Here is a 10487-nt window from a genome sequence, read left to right on the forward strand (position 1 = left end):
CAAAAGTACACTTAGAAATGAGAGGAAAGTGGGGCCAGGCGCGGTGACTGACATGGATATGTACAGCCAGCCTCACTGCCACTAGAACAGCCTTAAATGCCCACACAAGGAGAATAAAAAGAAAAGCACATTTTGCAATAGAATGAATACTTTTTTTTCTTTCTTTTTTTTTTTTTTTTATTGAGACCGCGGAAAGTCACATGACCCTGCATGTAGCCTTTTAGGAAAGCAACCGAAATGGTAAAGCCAGGAGCGGGGGCTGCCTGCTTCCTCCTGCAGCCTTTCAGCCCGTCCTGTCGCGCGTCCACATTCTTCTGGGCGCATCTGTGGAGCTATTAAGTGGGATAATCCCTCTGGCCTTTGATACATTTCTGGACATGATTATTTCATTACTCGCAGTATATCAGTAGGATCATAATAAAAAGGACTTCTGACAACCTGCCAAGAGTTTTGTGGCCTTGTAAACACAAAAGTGCTCTAATAAAATTTTATTAAGTGTTAAAAAGTCATAAAAAGTGAAATAACATAAACTACAAAATTTACTGTCCTCAGCAAATGCTGAAAATATCTTCCACAGTAAAATTAAATTAGCATGTAATAGACAGAGAAGCAGTGTGGAGTGGATTTAAAAGAGGATCCAGGGAAAATGACACTGTAACCCAATCAGGGTCACGGGGATTTAATTCGGATTTTCCCCCCTAAATGTGGATAAATGTGCTGATTACAGACGAGAGCTTGGGGGTTACTGGAGTCTCACACATTGTCAATACTTCGGAAGGAATAATATATTGCAGATTGTAACCAGCACGGGGAGCCGGCGAAAGGCAGGGTGTCCACTAGAGCGCGCTGAGAGACCGGGAATCCCCGCAAGGGCGCCCGCGCCCGCGCCCGCGCCCGCGCCGCCCGCCGCCCGCTACCGCGCGCACGCCGCGCCCTCGCCCCGCTCCAAATCATATTTACAGTTAAGTTTTTTTTTTTTCCCGCTCTCGCCCGTGACATTTTCTCCAAATCGGAAGAAAATGAAGTATAAGTGGAGCTTTGCCGCAGGCAGCCCTCGGTCTCCGCTTTCAGATTCGGGGTCCGGGAGCAGAGCTCCCTGCCCGCCGCGGTGCTAAACTCGGGGTACAGTGTGTGGCCCTCAGCGAGCGCCCTGGGACTCATCGCCCCGCCGAAGGATGCCGAGGAGCCGGCAAGGCCGGCGTCCGGCTCTGCGTGGGGCGCGGGTGCGATCCAAAGGCCGCGGGCCACCGGCCTCGCCGCGGGTTCAAGTGCGTCCGGGTTTGGACGCCGCGGCTCCAGGAGTGTGCTCTCTCTCCTGCCCATCCCCTCCCCGAAGTTCAGCGTATCCGCGGCTCCGGGGACCCCTCTTCCCGGCCCTCCCAGCCGCGCTGGGCCGCCCGCCTCGGGCCCGACCCAACGCGCCTGTCTCCGGTTCCTGGCCAAGGCGCGAGGACGCGGGCGGGCACCGAGTTCCCGCTTCTCCCAGGCCACGATCCCGGCCCACGCACGAGGCTCCCGCGCCCATCGTGGAGGCTCCGCCTGGAAAAGAAGTTCGACTTCCTCTCCAAGCTGCTCCGAGGGGAATCGGAAATCGGCAGGAAATGACCAGAACTGCCAGCCTGCGCCTTTGCAGCCGGCCCTCGCTTTTCTGAAGACGAGCAGCTCCCACCAAAGTCTTGCCTCCCCCTACCCCGAAAGCCCCGCTCAGGTTTGTAAAGAGGGGTGCGAGATCTGAAAAGTATTTGTCTTCTAGGGAGAGAGATGTTGGTAAGGGGCCCAGTGAAAGACGGGTCCTTTTTAGCTCATCAACCCACCATGTCTTGCTTTGCAGCTCCAAAATGATGCCAGCGCAGCTGTCCTGAGGGTCAATATGAATGCGTTAAGTGGAATGGGAAATAAATGGACAGTGGCACATTTCGTGGCATCATTTTTATAAGGGGGATGTCCAAAGTTTTAAGCTGCATTTAAGAATTAGCCACATCTTGCCAGAAAGTTAATATTTTTTGATAAACTCGTTAATAAAGCCTAGAAGAGGTAAGTTAAAGTTAGTTACCACGTAGATCCTCCAGTCACTTGTAGAAACTTGCACAGGTTACTAAGATGAGGACGACTTGTATTTTTAATTTTCTAGACTAAGTGCAAAGGCATTGAGTTTTGAGGTGGCAAGGTTAATGTTCAAGGACAAATGGAACAGCCAAGGATCTCTTGAAAAGCATTCACTTGCTATTAATACGTAAGCCTGAAATAAATAGAATTGATTTACAGTGGGAATTATATGCCCATGTTTTAGACTTTTTTGTTATATTAGCTATATGAAAAGGGATGCTCTTTAGTGATTTAAAAAAAAAAAAAACCACCTGTTTGTTGTCATTTGCAATTTGAAATAGCCGACAGCAGTAAGGCTAGCTAAAAAAGCTAACAAGTCAACTTCAGTGTAGTTTGACATTTACTATCAAAGCTTTGAACGCTAAGAAAAACAGAATTTAAAAGAATGCATATAAATAATAAAATTTCATTGTGACTCAATGTCCCTGCTCCTGGAGAAGGGACAGATGACACTCAGTGACTGACTTGGAACCATTCCCCCTGCAGATGCATTTGTGGATACGGTGGGTCAGGGCTGCCTCTGAGTATGTACAGCAAGTGCTTATGAACTTACAGAAACAAATGTTTTACTATCTAGGATTTTCTCAATAGTTTACTCTTAAAAGTTTTGCATGTAGAAATGTAGGATAAATATTTCTTCGAAAGGAAAAGTTTTGAAAGGAAACTTTATACTTGTATTATTTTTTTCTGTGTTCACATTTCAAAGTTCATCTGTCTTTCAAAAAACATTTTCATAAATATGAAAACACTGCAACTATTATTTTTAATTCTTTTGAGCACCACGTTTGCTGTAAGTAGTTTTTAAAGTAAGATTAATATAATCCTGTTTAAGGAGTTTAATAGAGAGAACAGGATTTCCAAGCCTGTAAATGCAGTCTATATAAAATAGTGAGATCAAAGCTTTTTGTTAAGAAACTTGAGAATGTATACATTTTAAATGAAGACAGAAACACGTTTTAAAAGTATTTTTTCCACACCATTTCCCTCCCCGCCAAAAGAATTCAGAGACTATATTCCATAGTCTAAAAATGGCATAATCAGATGTAAAAATTATTACCATAATATATAGTTCTCTCAAGATGGTGGATACTTTTTAATATATTATGAAGAAAGAGTTATATTCTCAGCCTACTATAGGTTTGAGGGAATGGAAAAGACGTTTCCAAACACATTTTACTCCTGAAATCTATGAGACTATTAAGCTGTGCAGGTAATTGTATTCTAAGTGGTAAAAGTATTTTTCCAACTGCTTTTTAAACTTTGAAAATTTTATATGTATTTTAATTAGCACTTTTATTTTAAATGTTCCAAATATTTAGCTATATCAGCTATGTGATAAAAATTATTGGAATTTGTTCCCTACTACTTTCTGCATAAACAATTGAAAATATTTTATACTAATCTTTTTATATACATGGGATAAATTTGAACATCTGTCTTGTTGGTGTAAAAAACAATCCAAATTCATTTCTTTCTTGAAAACTTGGCATCGATCTTCATCTTATTTTTTTTATGCACACAATTTGGACATGCCAGTTTGTAGGCAAGTTTTAAGACAGTGCAAAGTTTTATGTGGAAGAATGTATATTAAGGTATGAAATAGCTAATAGCCAAAATTAAATCAGGAGCTGTGGCATTCACTCCTTTGGATGATGATTTTAAAGGTAGTTTTGCACTCAGGAAGGATTTTCTTATGCTCTGTATTTATGAATATCTAAATTATCCTGCCTTGCAACTTCAAAACTCAATAACCAAATACCAAATTTATGTATTTTCAATGTGACTAAGGCTAGGAATATGAGAAGCAGATTGGTTTTATGAAAGAAAGCAAGCATTTACAATTATATTTTAAAATATAATCCTAATTTCAGTTTCTGACAGAAATCTTGTGGTCAGCTCATCAGTTTTTCAGATCAGTTTCTAAATAGCATGTAAAAACTACCTTTTCCACATCAGAAGTTCATATTTAGGTTTCCTTAACTGCAAAATCACTTTAAAAGAGAGTGTTTTATGTGAAGGACCATTTCATGTGTTGGTTCCATCGATTACATATGAATGTATAAAAATCTTGTTTAAAGACCAGTAAAAGTGAGGAAATTCCAAGTCAGGCTAGCTAATTCCATTCATAATTCATCCCGAGTACCTGACTGAGGAAACTTGCAAACAGTTTATAGCTATACATACAAAATAAGTTGACTTGCTTTGTAAGCTGGAAGCAGAGTTAAGTTTGATCTCCCTGCTTGGAAAGTCGTAAATTAATAAAATTATGGAATATGGTTAAGCTTTTCTGTTTCCCAGGAATTTTCCAATATCAATGCTTTTTGGATTTTTGCATTTTGAAAATGTAAGCATGGAAAGGCAACTTTTTTGTGCTGAGATGAAGTTAACTTTCACCCATCCATTTCCTTCCCACTTACACATTTGTTCAGTAATTCTTCAAGTGCTGGGGGACAGAGGCCCTGCCTTGAGAAAATAGCATATGCCATTTCTCTGCTCCCTTCAGCCATCCCCACCCCCAGCCCTCCCTTTATTCCAAGCCAGTTGGACAAGTATTTAGTATTGACACATGTTTCAAACTGCTACATCCACAGCCCTAGGTAGTTTTGGGGATTGGCAGGAAATCCATCTAGACTTTGCCTTCTGAGCTGGGAAAAGCTACTGGAAACTCCTATGCCTTGATACTGGGGCACTTCTAGGCTGTCTTTCCAATTTTAAGCAATCCATCAGTTGTTTTCTAAGACTGCACTGTATACTGATGCCTTCTCTTAGTTTTGATGTTCAGAAGCTTTTTTAAACATGTGCATAGATTTCTTAAACATTCTGAGTAACTGTAATTTTAAACTAGACTAATTTTAAGGTTGAAAACTGTCCCAGAGAGAGTACTTACATAGTAACTTCAATCTGATGTGAACTTGAATGACTTTTAAAAAATAAGATGTTGAAAATGTGGGTTTCCGGTGGAAAAGGCTGCCATCTACTTAGAGTAGGATCCTTAGGACCAGTTAATATCCAGCAGACACGCTTCAATAAACTGGAACAAGCCTGATGTGGAATTACTGACTCCCTGTTTTCCTGAATGTAGGTCATTTTGTGTCCTTACAATTTAACGTTTAAAGGGATTTCCTGTCTTTGAAGTACAACAGTTTGTCACCTGCTTGGCTAGCTGCCTTAACAGTTGGGGCTCCTTTCCTACTTTGAAAGACTTAGTGACTCCATGTTCCCTAACTAGAGTTTCCCAGCTCACTGAATGCATGCTGCCTGCAGGTCTGGCACTCTCCTCTACAAGTTAGTGCCTGCAGATCCCCTGTACCAAGCTTCATTTCTCTAGGTCAAAGAGCCTAAAAGAAAAGCCCGGAGCCATACACTCCTCTGGTTGAAGCCATAAAGAGGTAAGCTTTCATAATGTAGAGCCATATATCAAAATTCATAGCTTTTTAGAACCAGAGTAACTAGTGCTCAGGCATTAGAGTCTCGGGCTAGAGCAAAACACAGCAACTGGTGCCAAATGTACGCTAGTGGCTGAAACCCGTTTAAGTAATAAACAAACAAATGTTCTTTTAAGAATGTGGTGTTATTTTTACTTAAGAATGCATATGACTTTATCACCCCTTATAATATGTGATATTGATCCTGCAGTTCAATATTTCCAGTGAAAATTTGCCTGTTCAAAAAGAAAACATTCACAAATGAGCAGTGTGTTAGAAGACAACTGAACTGCTTCTAGGAATGGTGGGTATGCTAATATTTACCAAATGATACAACATGTGCATGCCAAAGCTCTTTGTAAACTATAACACACCTCCAAATGAAAGCTATTTGCATATATTTCAATCAACTTGTCTGCCTTTACCACATCCACCAACTAATCCTTATGCTCCCACTGCAAAGACTCTCCTCTTTTTGGAGAAGAACACCAATTGTTTGAAACCCTGGACTTGCCAACAATCTTAAGGCATCTTCATAGTATCCTTCCTTAAGAGTGCTTTCATCTTAATATTAAGTAAACATTTAGAAGTTTATGAACTTTGGGGACTTTCTTTTCAGATAACTGAACACGTGTATATAAAATTACAATATTCTGATAAGTGTGGGGAAGAAAATAAAAATAGGTTTCAATACAGTTATGGCTTAAGATCTTGATGAAATCGAGAGCAAAGTAGAAATCAAGTGCATCAAATGAAGAAGGGTCAGACTGAATTCTGTTTGTAATTTTTTCATATGAACTGAAATGCAGTTTTTCTGACTATATGTTTTATTTTATAAATATTAATCACTTTGATTCATTTAATTTCTCTGGAAGAAACTGTAGCTTTTGTAACAGAGTCTGCTCTACTGGGTTGTGTATGGGCACCTACCAGTTTGCTTTCTAGTCAGTATCATGTGAATCGTCTACAGAAAATGCCCTTAGCAAACACCTTCAAAAAGCACCCATTCCAAGAGCACACCTCTTGTGTCTCTCACGAAGCAAGTGGTACTATGTCTAGCCAAGGAGGCAGACTCCAATTCATGCGTTTATCTCAGGTTTTTTGGTGACCTTCTTCCTAGGTCCTGCTCTTGGCAACTGTAAGCCAAGTGTACATAAGTATCCGAATGGATTCTCTAGGTACCAAGTGAAAATTCTATCTCTAGTCACATGCTCCTGCACCCTTCATGTGGGAAAAACATTCCAGTCTTTCCTTGATTACATCACAGATGATACGAGAACAGGACACAGGGGACAGGGAACTGCTGAACAGCTGGGTATCTCTGGAAACTTGGAGCACTTAAAAACACTTTGAGGCCATGCAGCTGCTCTTTTTTTTTAATTGTCTTCAGTGAAACTCCAAAACCCCAATAATATCTACCTTAAAAGCATCAGGAGTATTTTAATTGGGCAATAACCATCCATATTTTCCTTCTGATAAATTAAAAGGAATTAAGAATGAAATTTTATGATGATTATAAAGTGTATTACTGACCCAAGGGACAAGAACAATTGTGAAAAATATGTCCTACATATTTGGCATGAATATGAATTCAGACTTTAAACCATTCAACTTAAATGCTCAAGCATCTTATTAAAGCTTATAAAATAATATTCACATAATGATAACAGAGTAACTTATAATCATGATTGATATTATAGCATCAATATTGCAGCAGGCTTTGTGCCAAATACTGAAATTGACTTGGTCTTTGCCTGTTGGACTTAGAATAAAAATAAATACATTATTAAAAAGATGAAACATGGTAAAAGATTTTGTGCATTTGAGATTTTTTTTTCTTTCTCCGATTAAAATTACTAACAATGAAAAGGAAAAGTGATTTTTGAAAAATCTGGAAAACCTAATGAGTTGGAATTGTACTACTAAATGTTGGAAGAAGATCTGATCAAAATTAAACTTTAATAGCCAGCAGCCGTTTGAGGACAAGTTCACCTTACATGAATCCGGGTCATCATTTGAGGGTAACCCACCAAGCTTAGCCTAGCGGTGGCCAGGCCCTAAAATAGGAGTCGTCTTGGAGAGCAAGAACATTTCTGTATTTGAGTTAATGCTACCCACCAGCAATCAAGATCAATTAACTCTTGTAGTAAACTTTTTTAATGAATTGGAGATGACTACAGAAATTGCCAAAGACAATATGGGCAAAAATGGATGGGCTAAGTGAAGGGGCTGCCTATATCAGCATTTACTTAGGCCTGGCCCCACAAAGCCCTAGCAGTTGCCATTCAGACACTTGCATGTTAACAACATTAAGACCTTTAGAGTGTATATTTAACTGTATTTTCTTCCACATAGGTATTGGCACTTTTTAGCATGACCTACCTTTTGTATGTCATGCTAAAAAGTGTATATAACTAATAGAACACACACATTTAACTTATTATGGGCTTGGGTTTCCTGGGTTTCAGCTTCAGTGTATGTCCCCTGGCAGGTTTCTTAACTGGTCTGAGCGTAAGTTTCCTCATTTATAAAACAAAGGCAGTAAGTGGTGCCTTTCTGCAATATTAAAATTAGTATTAAATGGAATAATGTTCACAAAATATCTGGAACAGTTTGCCGTCAGTAAATGTCTATTACTATAGTTGCAAGGGAAAACAAGATTGAATCTTTGTTCTCAGTTTCTATAATATAAAATTTTAGAGATTTTTTTTTTTTTTTTTTTTTTTTTTTTTTTTTTTTTGAGACGGAGTCTCGCTCTGTCGCCCAGGCTGGAGTGCAGTGGTGCGATTTCGGCTCACTGCAAGCTCCGCCTCCCGGATTCACACCATTCTCCTGCCTCAGACTCCCAAGTAGCTGGGACTACAGGCGCCGCCACCAAGCCCGGCTAGTTTTTTGTATTTTTTAGTAGAGACGGGGTTTCACTGTGTTAGCCAGGATGGTCTTGATCTCCTGACCTCGTGATCCACCCGTCTCGGCCTCCCAAAGTGCTGGGATTACAGGGTTGAGCCACCGCGCCGGGCCTTAGAGATTGTTTAAAGAGAGGGAGCATCTAAATGAACAGTTTCAATAGCATCTTGTTCATATTCAGAAATACAGCCCTGAACTCAAACTTGAAACTTTAGTGTTAGCCAACCTCCCCTCCTCCCATCACCACCTGAAGGAAAATATCTTTGTGTAGCACAAAAGAACTTAATTCTAATTCCTTTTTTTTTTTATTTTAAGACAGGGTCTCACTGTGCCATCACCCAGGCTGGAGTGTGGTGGCACCATCATGGTTCACTACAGCCTTGAATTCCTGAGCTCAAGTGATCCTCCCACCTCAACCTCCCGAGTAGCTGGAACTGCAGGTGTGAGCCACCATGCCTGGCTGATTTATCTTTTTAAATTTTTTTATAAAGACTGGGTCTCAACTATATTGCCCAGCCTGGAAAAGAACTTCTTTCCCTCCAGGTGATACCTTTTCCAGACAAGTCAGCTTAAAAACTGACCCAAGGGCCCTGAAGTACACAATTTCCTTGGAGAAAGAAAGAAATAAGGGAAAAGGACTTGCGGACTTGCTGATTCATTTTGGGGCCTGTGGGTAACATCAGAATGGCAAAGCACTTGGGGCTTTTTTCTAATTTGTATTTTTTTAATCTTCTGAGAAGTGACTTTCATATGCCAAGATTCATTCCATGATTAGTTTTTGTGACCAAGTTATGAACTCTTTTGAATATGGGGACCTAGAATAGAAATGCTAACCTACCTGTAAGGAGAACTTTGTGATTGGCATCCCCATCATGCTGTAACTGACACAAAATAAACTTAGGGTTATTGCTGCATAGTGTGACTTTAATGCATAAGCATATTGTAACATCTGACAAACTGCTTGATCTAGATCAGCAATGTGTAACCCATTCATTGTTGTCACTCTCAACAAGGCCTTATAGTCAAACATCATCACTCTCACTAAAGAGATAGTTTACTGAAACACACTGAGATTTTGAAACTGGAGTCAAGAGGTAGCACACTGTTTTATGTTGATCCATTTAATGGTCCTTGACAGCCAATAAAAAGACACTGTAAGAATACATGAATGCAGTAATTAATAGGTCTATTGATAATATTTTCAACACCAGGTAGGGAGGGAGAGAGGGAAGAGGAGGGAAGGAGGAAAGGGAGGAAGTGAGGAAGTGAGGAAGGGAGGGAGGGGGAGAGGGAAGGAGGGAGGGGGAGAGGGAAGGAGGGAGGGGGGAGAGGGAAGAAGGGAGGGGAAGAGGGAGGAAGGGAGGAAGGGAATTCTCTGACATCTTACTCCAGAAATAGAGCTGTTTTTATATATTTTACTCCATTATTTTGGATCTCAATACTGACCATACTGAGGTTTTTGGTCATTTACACAGTTGGCCAAATTTCACTGAAGTTTGTTTTTCAGATTCTACTAGGTGTTTTCATGGGGCAGTTGCCTAATATTTTACTATATTTAAGATTTGTCCTTACCTTTTGGATGTTCTTCCTTTGTTCTTCACAAATGCTCAACTGTCTTAGAGGGTCTTCTGATTTTTTTTGGCATGGGGTCACTCAACTAAATTATAGCTAGATAATAACTCTAAAGCCTAGTTCTCCTGGCTTTTCCTGCTGAACTACTTATGTCCAGATGTTCTCATTTATAAAGTGTGAGTCTTTGAAGAGTCAGTCTAAGATTGCAAACTGCAAGGTTATATTCAGTACTCTGGACCTAAATTATTTGGTACATTTGGAAGAACCTGGTAAGTAGGGAGGAGGTGGGTGGGGTGTGGAGTCTTTGTTAGTAAGGAAAGAACATTCTGCTTGAGGTACTAAGGTATCAGATTATTCAGTAAGAGCTAAATTGTGTGGTGTGCACCTTAGTGCTTTAGGAGATCAAAGGAAAGAAATACCAATGAGGACAGAAAGAATTCTCCAGAGGAAGTAGACTGCAACTGTATTTGTGAAGGA

At 40.2% G+C, this 10487-nt stretch overlaps 1 pseudogene across 1 annotated transcript; it reads left to right on the forward strand.

Annotated features, from left to right (window-relative positions):
• The first annotated feature begins 1023 nt into the window (after nt 1–1023).
• Nucleotides 1024–9601, forward strand: LOC126932273 (uncharacterized; annotated as a pseudogene). Its single transcript, XR_007718158.1, has 3 exons — nt 1024–1708; nt 5435–5835; nt 8754–9601. The product of XR_007718158.1 is annotated as an uncharacterized LOC126932273 (transcript).
• The last annotated feature ends 886 nt before the right edge of the window (nt 9602–10487 follow it).

The sequence above is a fragment of the Macaca thibetana genome, chromosome 12, assembly GCF_024542745.1.
Source record: "Macaca thibetana thibetana isolate TM-01 chromosome 12, ASM2454274v1, whole genome shotgun sequence".
NCBI classification, from domain to species: domain Eukaryota; kingdom Metazoa; phylum Chordata; class Mammalia; order Primates; family Cercopithecidae; genus Macaca; species Macaca thibetana.